This window comes from Panthera pardus, unplaced genomic scaffold (genome assembly GCF_024362965.1).
Source record: "Panthera pardus isolate Hobbes unplaced genomic scaffold, ASM2436296v1 HiC_scaffold_6, whole genome shotgun sequence".
Taxonomy (NCBI): domain Eukaryota; kingdom Metazoa; phylum Chordata; class Mammalia; order Carnivora; family Felidae; genus Panthera; species Panthera pardus.
Genome location: NW_026526991.1, coordinates 41,946,690 through 41,960,481, shown reverse-complemented (window position 1 = coordinate 41,960,481; position 13,792 = coordinate 41,946,690). Strand labels below are relative to the sequence as shown.

The following is a 13,792-nucleotide window of genomic DNA, read 5'->3' as shown; positions in this document are numbered from 1 at the left end:
CTTTCTAACATTCAAATCCAATCAAGTGTTTCCTACCTACAACTCTTTAATACCTAAGGAACCAAACTGAAATTCTTTGGCTCGACACATAATTTTCTGTCAGCTGGCTCCTCCTTGTCTCTTTTAGCCTCATCTTCCACAATACACCATTACCTACTCTGTGTTCTCACCACATGACTGGTAATTTTCAAAATCTTCAGCGCTCTTAAATGTTTTAACCTCTCTTGGTATTCCCTTACCATTACTTGCCTACCTAAATGATTCCTACATGTCTGGCAAGACTCACTCAGGCTCCCGCCAATACCTCACTGAAAGCTTCCTTCCATCTGTCTCAGGCTGAAGGGGGCCAGAGGAGCTAGAGAGAAGTGAGGGAAGGAGGCAGGATGGAGTTGAGGTCAGACACTGTGCGAGGTAGTTCACAGAGGTCCTCGGAGGACTGTATTCCTTTTTTTTTTTTTTAATGTTTATTTATTTATTTTGAGGGGAGAAGGGTAGAGAGAGAATCCCAAGCAGGCTTCATGCTGTCAGCACAGAGTTCTAGGTAGGTCTTGAATTCACAAACCATGAGATCATGGCCTGAGTCAAAATCAGGAGTTGGACTTAACTGATGGAGACACCCAGGCGCCCCCAGAGGACTTTATTCTGAGATAGAAGTGGGGACGTCCAATGGCCTGTCAATTGTGCCTCCCAATATTCACATCCTTGCATAGTGCCTTCCCACTCTAAATCTAGGGTGGCTGCATGACTTGGTTTGACCAATACGAGGCAGAAGCGACTCTGTGCCAGTTCTGCGCCTAAGTCATCAGAAGCCATGACAGCTTCTGAATTGTGCTTTGGAAATCCCTCGGTGCCATGTAAGAAGTTCAGCCAACCTGCTACTGCTGGAGAGACCATGTGAAGGAGCCACAGGGAAAAGGAGAGACCTGAGACTACACAGTGACAGCAAGAGACTCAGCCATCAGTAGCTCGGCTTATGGGCTCCAGCTTCCAGTTGTCCTTGTCAAAGGGCCAGACATGTGAATGAAGCCTCTTGGATATTCCAGCCCCATCCACAGCTTTGTGAGCATCCTGTGAAACATCTACCTGAACCCCAGTCAACCTATGGATCATGAAAAACAATAAAAAGGTCATACCAAGCCACTAAGTTAGCTGATAACTGAACCAGGACTCAGAGCCAGGTGAGAATAGGTCTTGGCATCAAGCATCAGTGAGAAGATGCTGGGTGGGAGATGTGTAGCAAGTACCATTAGCAAACCCACCATCTGGCATCATGAAGCAGATCTCAGAGACTGGATGGACAGGCAGGGTGAAAAACTTAGCATCTAGCAAGACTGTATGCACCCACACTTGTTGACCTAGCATACTTCTCCACTCCCCATCATGCTCATCCAATCAATCTCACACTGGATCAAGAGGAATGAAGCATCAAACGAGTGCAACAGTGGTACATCCATCCATATTTGTGCCAGGCAATAAGGCAAGGTGACCATCCAGCTGGCAAAGTGTTGAGGACAGGAAGCCAATACCTGATTAGATGCCGTAACAGAAATGGCTGAAGGTGATTACCAGTTAGTCCTTTGCTCTTCTGGTCAAGGGCACAGATTTCATCCCAGTTAATATGGCTTCATTCCATGGCCACAGACTAAACCTTTAACCTCAGCCAGCTGTCCAAATCAGATTCCCTCCATTAGTCTTAGGAAAGATAAAACAAGATACCATGTTCAACCTACAGCTTTTCTCAAGGAAATGTCGTGCTGTGAGCAAGACCATCTGTAACAGTAACAGCATCAGAAAAATAACTGGGTACTAAAATTCACCTGCTCATCTGCTTCTTCTCCACATTCCAGTCTAAATTTATTCTTCTACTTGAATTCCCTATTTCTGTTAATGGTATCGCCAGTCTCCAATCAGTCCCAGGTGTATATTTTGACATCATTTTGAAGTCTCTCTTCTCTCCATCTCCTACACCCGACCTACACCTTGATATCACTTCTACAACATCTCTTAGATCACTTTTTATTTCCACAGTTCTAGGTTAGCTATGCATGTATAACTCTTAGATGGAAGGTTCCAGGGACTTCTTTAACTAGTATTGAAGCTTCTGTCCTTTCCCCCCCTCCAATCCATCTTTTACATCTCTGCAAGAATAATCTTCCTAAAGTATGTTCTGAGCATGTCATTTTCCAACTCACGATCCATCAACTCTTCTCCAATTCCTGCAACAGGGCTGCAAACTCAAATACCTTCAGGTGATTTAAGTGTAAGATGTGACTGAATGTTTAGGACAACAGGGAGCAATGTAGGCCTGCTGACAAGTGGAGAGAATGAATCTTGCTCAAGGCATTTACATTCCCTATTTTTAGAACTACTGTTCTGAACAAATGAACCACAACATTTCTCAAAATAAAGGTCAGACTCTTTGGTCTAATATTCAAAGTTTCCCATGACTCAATTCCAACCTATTTTTCTAGACCCAAAATTTTCAATATCAGTGTGTGGTTCAGAGATGGTATGTATATGGCACCTGGCCATTACTCTTCCATCCCTGGTCCATTGTAGATATTGCCACACTGTTCACAGCCCTCTTTCCTGTTGGGCTCGATACAGCCTCAGGATCCTCCTCAACGCAATACTGCACTGAGCATTTATGCACTGGGTAGGCTTACAGTGCCGGTAAAAACCTATTTGCCATTGTGTGCAACACATGTCTGATCAATTCCAGCCAAGGCCAAATCCCTTAGGTTTACTGCACTTCGCTCATCAGGCAGCCCAGAGAATTTCAGCACTTTGAAACAAACAGCCTGGTTTAGCTGTTTCTCTCTGCCACACACTCTGTGTTACTTCCATAGACTGCTCTGCTCTAGGCTCAATCCTATTTTAGGTGAGTTGCCCCTGCAACCACCATAGGTCATGGCAGGAGGTTTGTTCCAGAGAGAGGCCTAGAGGAGGACCCCTCTTAGTAAAAGCAGATTTCTTGGAAAGTCTTCCATTCCCCATATCCCACCTATACCCTTGCAGTGGCGAATAACCTCAGACCCTACCTCCACTGTTTTAGAGGAACTCTCTAACAACACAGTTGGCCCACTGCATTCAGTCTGTTTATAGGTTGTGTACATAGATTCAAGCTCCCTACAAGCATCGTAATCTCATTTGGATTTGGCTCAGTGGTGTGTGTGTGGCTTATGGGAGATGTTTATGCGATGATGCCCACACCAGACAGAGTCTAAGATTTCCCTGTTGAAGAGTTTATCCATTCTATAACTACTGTTTCCATGACTCAGGGTCAGCTCCACTTTTTCCCATTTAATTGGGCCATGCACATTCCAAAAAGCTCAGTTTTCCTCTTTGTTTGGCAAGATGTTTATACTTTCTTCTAAAGCAACTGACTTTATTCTTTGTCCTAAAGGAGAAAGTAAGACAGATGCTAATAGTATGACAGACTAATTAAAAAAAACCCAAGGGAGGGGGAAGTAGGAGAACCATTTATTAAAAAAGAAAAAAAAAAACTTAACGGACCCAGTTTGTCTTCATTTGTGATCCTCCTGAGAGGTGTTTAGCCTGGTACCTGCTGTGGCAGACATCATCCCCACTCCGTGTGGATATCATGCCCTAACAACAGGTGTGTAAAACAAAATTTGACATGAAAAAGGAGTCCTGCGTCACATGTGACCCTAAATGCTGCTCTGACTGCCTATATGGTTTAACATGCCTCCCACAAAGCCTTCAAACGATTGGGTCTCCAGGGCAGCCACAGACAGTGATGCAGCAGGTGTGAGAGCGAACAGGGCAGGTAGTCAAATACACGTCACCTCATGGATCTCCATGTCCCCCATGGCCTTAGCCCGCTGAGAGTCTCTTATCTGTTCAGAGCTCTGGGTTTGTTTTGTTTTGTCTTGAGTTTTTGTAACTCAGGAATAAACTCTGCTACGGACTGAATGCTTGCGTCTCCCCACAAATTCATATGTGGAAGCCCTAATCCTCAGCGTGACAGCATTTGAAGGTGAGACATTTGCGAGGTAATGAGGTCATAAGGGTGGAGCCCTCGTGAGTGGGATCAGTGCTCATACAAGTAGAGACGTGAAAGGGATGATCTTTCTCTCTGTCATGTGAGGACACCGCAAGGAGACAACCATCTGCAAGCAAAAAAAGAGGGCCCTCACCAGACGCAGAATCCATCCACATCTTCGTCTGGGACCTCCCAGCCTCCAGAACTGTGAGAAACAAATGTCTGTTGTTCATAAGCCACTCTATGGTAATTTAATAGCAGCCTGAGCTAAGAAAAAAAATCCCACAAGAATGAGTTATATTTGAAGAGAGGGAGAGAGGCAATTCCATGCTAAGGACCACTTGCCAAAGTGTCTCCCAAGGAGAGTGATTATTTCCATCTATTCCATCTGCACAAAAGGTAAAAGAAGGCATTATATGGGGAGGATCCCCCAAGCAGGTTGGCAATGTGTTTAAGTTGGGTTTTCATCTTTAATCAAGACAAAGACACCAGTGAGACTGTGTTTGTAGCTGAGGTGGCTTCATGCCGAAGCCCTGGGGAAATGAACTCTCAAGGAACCACCTATTTTCTTTTCTTTTTTTTATATTGAATATAATTTATTGTCATACTGGTTTCCATACAACACCCAGTGCTCATCCCAACAGGTGCCGTCCACAATGCCCATCACCCACTTTCCCCTCTCCCCCACCCCCCATCAACCCTCAGTTTGTTCTCAGTATTTAAGAGTCTCTTACAGTTTGCCTCCCTCCCTCTCTGTAATTTTTTTCCCCATACCCTCCCCCATGGTCTTCTGTTAAGTTTCTCAAGATCCACGTGTGAGTGCAAACATATGGTATCTGTCTTTCTCTGACTGACTTATTTCTCTTAGCATAATACCCTCCAGTTCCATCCACGTTGCTGCAAATGGCATGATTTCATTCTTTCTCATTGCCAAGTAGTATTCCATTGTATATATAAATCACATCTTTATTCATTTGTCAGTTGATGGACATTTAGGCTCTTTCCATAATTTGGTTATTGTTGAAAGTGCTGCTATAAACATTGGGGTACAAGTGCCCCTATGCATCAGCACTCCTGTATCCCTTGGGTAAATTCCTAGCAGTGCTATTGCTGGGTCATAGGGTAGATCTATTTTTAATTTTTTGAGGAACCTCCACACTGTTTTCCAGAGCAGCTGCACCAGTTTGCATTCCCACCAACAGTGCAAGAAGGTTCCCGTTTCTCCACATCCTCTCCGTCAGAAACAACCTATTTTCACCAAAAGCTTGTTCATCATTGGGATTCACCTCACCTGAGATGGTAGGGTCAGCCCAGGCTGGGTGGCTAGGCCTCCCCACCCGCCCCAAATCCCTGCCCTGGCTCAATGAACACACCGTCCCCAGAGCCTGAAGTCCAGGTAGATGGCGTACTTTAGCCTCAAGGTCCCTAGTGCACTTGGGAGTTGCATTTTATAAAAACTCATGAAGGTTTTTAAAAAAGATTTTTATTTTCTTAACCATTTTTCCCAGTTTAATGGATACTATCACTTTTTTCGTGGAGAAGAAAATACAATGTTAAAAAAGAAAGATACTGTGTCACCCATACTCTCACCCACCCACCCCCCAACTATGCGATTGCTGATGGGGTGACTCCAGGTTCTGGCACTACACCACCCAGTAAGAAGTCCTGCCTGACATAGCCTCCCAGAGGAGGCACTGTGGGCGAAGGGTGATGACAATGACTAGAGAGGAGCCCTGTGGGATTTAACAAGACGTTTGCAAAACAACAGACATGTAAGTATGTTGGAAAACCGACAAGAGTATATCCCTCTCCTGATTATAAAAATTTTAGGTGGTTTTTCATAGTGAAAATTTTATGAGGAAATAGGAATATTCAGAAAGACTGAGCAAAATCCTGGGGTAGCATGAAGAATTAATTACAAAACGACATGGAGAGAAGGCCATAATGAGTAGCAGCATATACAATTTCTCTCATGGCCTCAATAGGCAATCTCTTGACACTTTGACTTTTCTTTTGATCATCGTTCGATTTATTTCTCAGCAAATATTTAGGTTCCTTATTCATTGCCCTTATATAAGGTTAACAGCACATCTCACGTGTTCTGCTTGTCCTTTCTGCCCCTCCCCCCCCATGCTTCTTTAAATGGCAGGCCAGGGTGTAGGATGTTTGATGTTCTCTGAGTTACCATGAGTTCTGGGCTGTAAATAAATCATGAAGGTACCACATCATTCATGAATTATTCATTTTTTCTTGTGCTTTCTATAGGAGACTATGCTTCAAAATCGAATTCAAAGTACAGGAATCTGAGGTAGTTTCAGATCATTAAAATGGCTGGTTATTCAGCCTTGCAGAAAGATTTTTTAAAATCTATGTTAATGTAAAAAAATTATTTTTTTGAATGTTTATTTGTTTATTTATTTAGAGAGAGAGTGCGAGTGGGGGGCAAGGCAGAGAGATTGGGAGAGAGAGAATCCTAAGCAGGTTCCACGCTGCTAGGACAGAACCTGACACAGGACTCGATCCCACAAACTGTAAGATCATGACCTGACCTGAAATCGAGAGTCAGACGCTTAACTGACTGAGCCACCCAGATGCCCCTATGTAAAAAATTCTTACCAGCTGGAAGTACAGCCTTCCCTACATTTACCAACACTATAGAGGTGATGCCTCAGGTCACAGAGGGCACAAGGGGCTTAAAGATATGGAGTCCTAGTGTTGTGTGGCATAAATGTTAATTTTTTAATAGAAAATTGTGTTTCCCCATAACATGCATCTTTTTCAGTCTTTGGGCTTGCACCCCAATTCCATGATTGTTCAAGAGGATATTTTCTCCTCTTTTACAAAAGGAGCACAGGCTGTCCACAACTTACTAAGTACCCAACCTATTACATTCCAAATCTTCATTAAGGAATTATTTGGTTGAAGCAGATGAAACACATTCTCCCAAAGAAACAAGGTGAGTGGTTCTGTCCCCAGGTGAGGTCACAGCCTGTTCACCCATAAGGTACCAGAAATGTGGACCTAATGATAACCCAGAATGTGATCAACAGACAGAAGCATATTTCCATGGAAAACTGTGTTCAGTATTTCATCCTGGGTTAGGAGGAACAGATCTCCTGACATTCCTTCAGTTTTGATGTCACATAGGCTTGAGGCTGTTCCAGGGCTGGGAAGAGCAGGGAAACAGCGAGGAGAGGTATGTTCTATACATAGGTGTATATATAGATGCACCCATGTGAATGTTTGAATCTTAATTCTAGGGGTCTTTGAATTCAAAATTATGTTTCACGTGTATTTCATGCATATGTTGTATGTACACAAACATGTATTTTCTAGAAAGATAGTCTGTTTATTTCATTAGCTCCTTAGGAGGATCTCAGACATTCAGACTCAAAAAAAAATTAAGAATCATCCCTCTAGCAGATATGAACAAGGAATTGGATGGAACCTGTTGCCAGCATCATTCCTCCATGCTATCAATCTCCCGAGACATTTAGAATAAACGAAAAGGTCCTCCTGCTCTCTGGGCTCCACTAATATCTGATTTTTAAATCAACATTCCTCTCCCCTCTGATGCACTAGGAAACATGACCTCCTATTTTGGAAGCAGTTTTTAATACTTCCTGCTGCCTGTAAAAATATGAAAGTGTATGCAGAATTAATGTCTTCTTCCTTCTTTCCACCTTTCCTCTGTTTCTCTTTCTTTCTGTCTCCCTCTTCTGTCTTTTTGTTTGTCTGTCCATCTCTCTCTCTCTCTCTCTCTCTCTTACCTGGTCTAAAGGAATAGGTCAAAGGAAGGTTTGAAACACAGGGTACTCAAATTAGACCCATTTACATTTCAGAGGAACATGTTCTCAAGTCTTCTGTGATGTGTGTTTCTTGCTGGTTTTGTTTTGGAGCATGTCTGTCTGTCCTGTCAATGAGAGTCTGTGTGGTGTCTGGAAGTCTGGAGGGTGGGGAGAAGGTGGGACTGAGAGAGGAGTTACTCCAGGTAGCCTGAATCAGTGCTACAGAAGCAGAGACTTCAAATTGTTCATTCATCCATTAGTTCATTCTCTTCAGTTACTGAGCACCTCCTATACACAGAGATTATTCTGGGCTCTGAGGAATACAAGGACAGAAAGATCTGGTCCTCTCCTTTAAGCGACAGTGCCATAGGAAGATGGACATATAGATGCACAAATACAAATCAAATTCAATTTCTAGAAAGTAGGTGTATATATATATATATATATATATATATATATATATATATATATATATTCAAGCAGTGGAATCCAGGAAATAGAAATAGTTCTGCTCAGTTGGGGTAAAGGTGGTGATGGGAAATTCTATTTTGACAGAAGGCAAATGATAGACAGGAAGACACCAGTTTCAGGGCAAGATGTTAGCTCTGCAGCTTTTTGGTCTTGAGTTTTTTCATCTGAACATGATACATTGACAACCTCTAGGGTGCTGGTCGGAGAAAAGGGGATCTAGACAAACTGACTAAATTGACCTGGGCCTGAATTCAAGCCCCGCCGCTTACTGTGCTTCAATTTGCCAGTCTTCTCAGGGCATCCATTCTCTGACTGTTAATGAGAAGGATAATGACTACTTTTCAGGACCCATGGGGGATTAAATGGCAGTTCTCTTTCCTCCTTCTCCTTTTTTTAAAAAAAAAAAATTGTTTTAATGTTTATTTATTTTTGAGAGAGAGAGAGACAGAGTGCAAGTGAGGGAGGGGCAGAGAGAGAGGGAGACACAGAATCCAAAGTGTGCTCCAGACTCTCAGCTGTCAGCACAGAGCCTAACGCAGGGCTTGAACCCACCAACAGTGAGATCATGTACGGAGCTAAAGTCGGATGCTTAACTGGCTGAGCCACCCAGGTGCCCCTCCTCTAGCCTCTATATTAGTCAGGTTCTCCAAAAGAACAGAAGCAAGAGGATGTATGTGTATATATATTTGTCATAGGGAATTGGCTTACATGATTATGGCGGCTGACAAGTCAACAATCTACAGGGTGAATCAGCAAGCTAGAGACCCAGACGAACCACTGGTGTAGTTACAATCCAAAGGCCAGCAGGGTTGGGATCCAGGGAGAGCTAATATTTCAGTTCTACTCTGAAGGCAGGAAAAAGCCAGTATTTCAGTTCAAAGGCCATCAGGCAGGAAGACTTTCCTCTTACCAACAGGTAGGGTAAACCTTTGTGTTCTATTAAAGCTTTCAACCGATTTCACATTAGAGAAGCAATCTGTTTTACTCAAACTGGTCTCAGGAATCATCCCCCAACTACGCCTCCCCAAGGTCCAGTTACTGAAGAGTTAATGCCTGGCACAGTGGTGGACCTCCCGGAGCCAATGTCTGATTGGCTGGTGCCTTGGCCACACTTGCGATTAAATATGCCAATGTCAGCCCTGGCTCTCCCACTCACTCACTACATTGGTTCAAACATAAATGGCTTAACTTACTGGGCTTAGTTTCCCTTCTCACTGAAATGAGGAGTGAAAATACCATCTAGCTTGCTGACATGATATGAGGATTAAATGAGAATATAAAGTAAGTGTCCAGCATAGAGAAGGTACTCAAGAAACAATAGCTATTACCATTATTAAATGAGGTAATCCTAGGGGTGCCTGGGTGGCTCAGTCAGTTGAGCGTCCAACTTCGGCTCAGGTCGTGGTCTTGCAGTCTGTGAGTTCGAGCCCTGCCTCAGGCTCTGTGTTGACAGCTCAGAGTCTGGAGCCTGCTTCTGATACTGTGTCTCCCTCTCTCTCTCTGCCCCTCCCCTGCTCATGCTCTGTCTCTCTCTCTCTCTGTCAAAAATAAATAAACATAAAAAAAAATTTAAATGAGATATTCCTTGCAAGGCACTTAGCACTGTGCATAGAATTAGTGCTCCATAAAGATGAGGTATTGTGACCTCCTTACTGTTTAGAGAATAATAGAAATTATTTCAAAAATAATAGAAAATAAAATTATCTAGAAAAATTCTTCACTGATTGAGAGGTGAAAACAAAGGACTCCTATCTACTAACTCAAAAATTCTGCAACTCTATGGCAATCTTTGGCAGACACATGCCTCTGATATCCGAAACTGTCGTGCTATCTGAAATTCCTTCCAGAAGAAAATTCTCTCTGAGGATTGTTACGTAGGCTTTTCCACTGCTGATGGAATAATTTCAGATGCATTTGCACACTTAAGCAGGGTTAGCCATTAGAAAACTGACTGAATATTGTCTGTGCTCCAAGAGGGTAAGAACAGGAATACCCTGATTGTGCCCAGATGGTTTTGGCTACTTATGTGAGGCTACCTAGCTGATGCACTATGTTATCAGCATCGAATCAGGAAATGTTAAGCCAGCAAAAAGAGAATTCAAATCCTTCTTTGCATAGCCTTATAATGTGCACACCCCAATCTGGACCCTTCTATAGAAAAGTGGGATGATCTTCCTTGGCCTCCAACTCACTCCATGTGCTTGTCAACATCCCCATGGCCATGACTCCCACGTGCTGCTGCCAGCAGTGATCTTGTATTGGCATCTACGTTTCCTGATGGAACAATGGTCTCTTATTTAGGTGACCTTTTTAATACAATTGTCCAAAAATAAACATATGATATATAATCCCATATCAAATTCTAATTACTATAAACTTTCACCTTGCTTTTCATAGCCCAAACAAAGAGCCTAGACAAATTTCCTCCCCGCTTGTGACAGTGTCCCTGTTCCCTTGTGACAGTGTTCAGGATATGCTTTCCCAAACAGTGGCACCTTGATGTATTGAATATTTTAAGCTGAAGGAATTTAAAAAGTGACATGAGCAGAAAAGATTGTCTGCCCTTCCCCTGAAGCAGGATACAAAACCCTCAGGCAAGAAGTATCCTTCTTACAGCTGGAGGAAAGGAATGTCCTTATCTCGAAGACACAAAGAGGAATCTGAACCCACAGGCCTTGCTGCTTCCCCATGTTTACCACTGAGTTCACACCCCTTTTCATTCGGTCACATTTTCCCACGACTTTTCACTCTTCATCAGACTTATCATAAAAACACACCCAGGTTCTTCGGGTCTTCATTTCCTTATGAAGTCCCCCATGTCATGTAAAACTTATGTTACATAAATTTATATGATTTTCTCTTGTTAACCCGTCTTTTGTTACAGGGGCCCCAACCAAGAACTTAGAAGAATGGGGGAAAAAGATATTTTTCCTCCCCTACACTTGCTTCCCTCACATTCCCGAGAGGTCTTAGTAATTAATCTTCAGCCAATCATTGTCTCCCACACTGAACACACTTCCTCTGCCTAAAACTTTTGAGATCTAATACGTTTCATACCTCAGACTTTGCTGGACTTTAGAAAGGTAACATGGTATATATACTGTTTTGTTTTTTTTTTTAAATGTTTCATTTATTTTTGAGACAGAGAGAGACAGAGCATGAGCAGGGGAGGAGCAGAGAGAGAGAGGGAGACACAGAATCCGAAGCAGGCTCCAGGCTCTGAGCTGTCAGCACAGAGTCTGACGCAGGGCTCGAACTCACAAGCCATGAGATCATGACCTGAGCTGAAGTCGGACACTCAACCGACTGAGCCACCCAAGCGCCCCTATATACCTTATTTTAAATAACACCTCCAAATGGGTCTGGAGAAACAACCCATAATTAAACACATTTATATTTTAGTAGCATATGAATATTCAACCAAATGGCATAAGGACCATAGGTAACCCCATATCATTTCAGGTCTGATTTTGCTACCATGTGAGTTTTCCAAAAACTTACAAGAAAATGTTTTATTTCAGGATTTTGACTTTGGAATCACTGATACAGATTTTGGTTCATAAAATAACGGCATTAGAAACAACTCTTGCATTTTATATTTCCTTTCAAATTAATGGTGTCCTGTTAGTTACACTCCCAGCCTCTCTCCCTATGGCCCTACAGTCAGCCATGGGTATGGGGGAGAAGGCGGGGGTGCTGGGCAGTGATTAATCTAATTGGTACACTTGGCAAAAATAAACTGGGCATGCTCCACCCAGCTCCACACATTTTGCTCTTGAGAGGAAGTTGGCGCTCTGCCTTCTTAGGCCTTGGCCCTTTGCCTAATTCAATTATGATCCTTATTTCAGCTTCACAATTTATTATTATCATTATTTTTATTATTATCTAAACATTTTTAAAGTGTTTTATTCATTTTTTAGGAGAGAGAGAGAGAGACAGAATATGAGCAGGGGAGGGGCAGAGAGAGAGGGAGACACAGAATCCCAAGCAGGCTCCAGGCTCTGAGCTGTCAACACAGAGCCTGATGAGGGGCATGAACCCACGAACTGTGAGGTCATAACCTGAGCCAAAGTCTGAAGCTTAACTGACTGAGCCACCCGGGAACCTCTATTACTATCATTGTTGTTGTTATTATTTTAAATTGTATTTATTTTGAGAGAGAGAGAGAATGTGTATTTGTGCATGTGTGAGTGGGGGAGGAGCAGAGAGAGGGGGAGAGAAAGAATCCCAAGTAGGCTCCATGCCACCAGCACAGAGCCTGATGTGGGGCTCCACCTCACAAACTGAGATCACGACCTGAGCCAAAATCAAGAGTCAGAAGCTCAATCGACTAATCCACCAGACACCCCTTTGTATTATTATTGTTAATGATGATGATATTTTGGCCTCTATCTGCCTTCCTTTGTTTTGCTTCTCAATTGGCTAAGAACTCAGATGAGAAGAGACCTGACCCCTCAAAGACTCCAGCGTTTGGTCCTTGGCTGGGAATGTTGAGAAATGAAAACAGTGGAATTTTTGAGAAATTAAATAATTGAGAAATTAAAACAGTCACAGACCTGTGACTCTGGGGCTTGGATTTGGATGTGTGGGCGGGGCCTTTGACTTTAAGGTTTCTAAAGGTTTGAATTAGGCCAGGCAATTCACAGTTGTGCATGAAATCAAGTTGTAGAACTTGAGAAGTAAATGTCAAGTATATGTCAAAAGTATTCTGGAATGTTGTAGAAAAAAAAATCCCAGTCATGGAGTACATCTTAGATCAATCCTGGCCAGAGTGCAACTGATTTAGACAGAGACATGAGAAACAAACTATATGATTTCCCTAAAAACGGAAACATAAGGACTCGATAAACTCAATAACTCAACATGGTTGACTCAATAAAACTATGATCTCAATGAATTGGGAGTGGGAAGAGTAGAAGACAGGAAATGGAGGGAAAAAAGACAAAGAATCACAGACTAGTAGAGGACCACATGATACTATTTCAGGAAAACAAGGCACCAGGAAAGACAGGAAGTTGAAACGGGGGTTTTGGTAGTTTTTTTACAAGAAGATAGACAGCCCTGGGCCTGAAACCTCTCCGAGGTGCCTGTGCCAACAAGGAGAGTGAAACCTACAGGGATTCTAAACTTGAGAGGCTGGCGGACCCCATGGTCCTGATCTGTAGTCTTACTTGGGGCCCATGTACCTGCATTTACACGTGCTCTCTAGTTGATTCTGATACAGGTGGTCCATGGTCCACACTCTGGGAAACACAGATAAACTCAGGATTAATGATTTTTAATGATTGAAAGAAAAACATGTTACACATGCAAACACAAGCACTTCCTCCAGATCACAAGGTTAAATTCCAGGCCCCTGCAGAGCCTGCCTGTGGGCTCCACTCACAACCATTTGCCAATGCCCGCAATCTGAGGTTCTGACTCTGCCGTTGGATGGGCTTCTCAATTTCATAAGCCACTTGGATGGTAAGGAAGGTTCTCCCTGAATCTAAAAGCTATTTTCTCTCATGCAAACAGTTCTTCTAGA

At 42.9% G+C, this 13,792-nt stretch overlaps 1 protein-coding gene across 2 annotated transcripts in view; it reads right to left on the bottom strand.

The window, feature by feature from the left end:
* The window catches only part of BBS10 (Bardet-Biedl syndrome 10), a 90,016-nt gene that overhangs the window by 37,721 nt on the left and 38,503 nt on the right, over positions 1-13,792 (bottom strand). The window contains exon 5 of one of the 2 annotated variants that reach the window (XR_002081575.2): positions 13,452-13,508. The exons of the other annotated variant lie outside the window; for it this stretch is intronic. The gene's annotated coding sequence lies outside the window, so the exon portion shown is untranslated. The remainder of the gene's footprint in view (positions 1-13,451; positions 13,509-13,792) is intronic. 2 annotated transcript variants of the gene reach the window in all.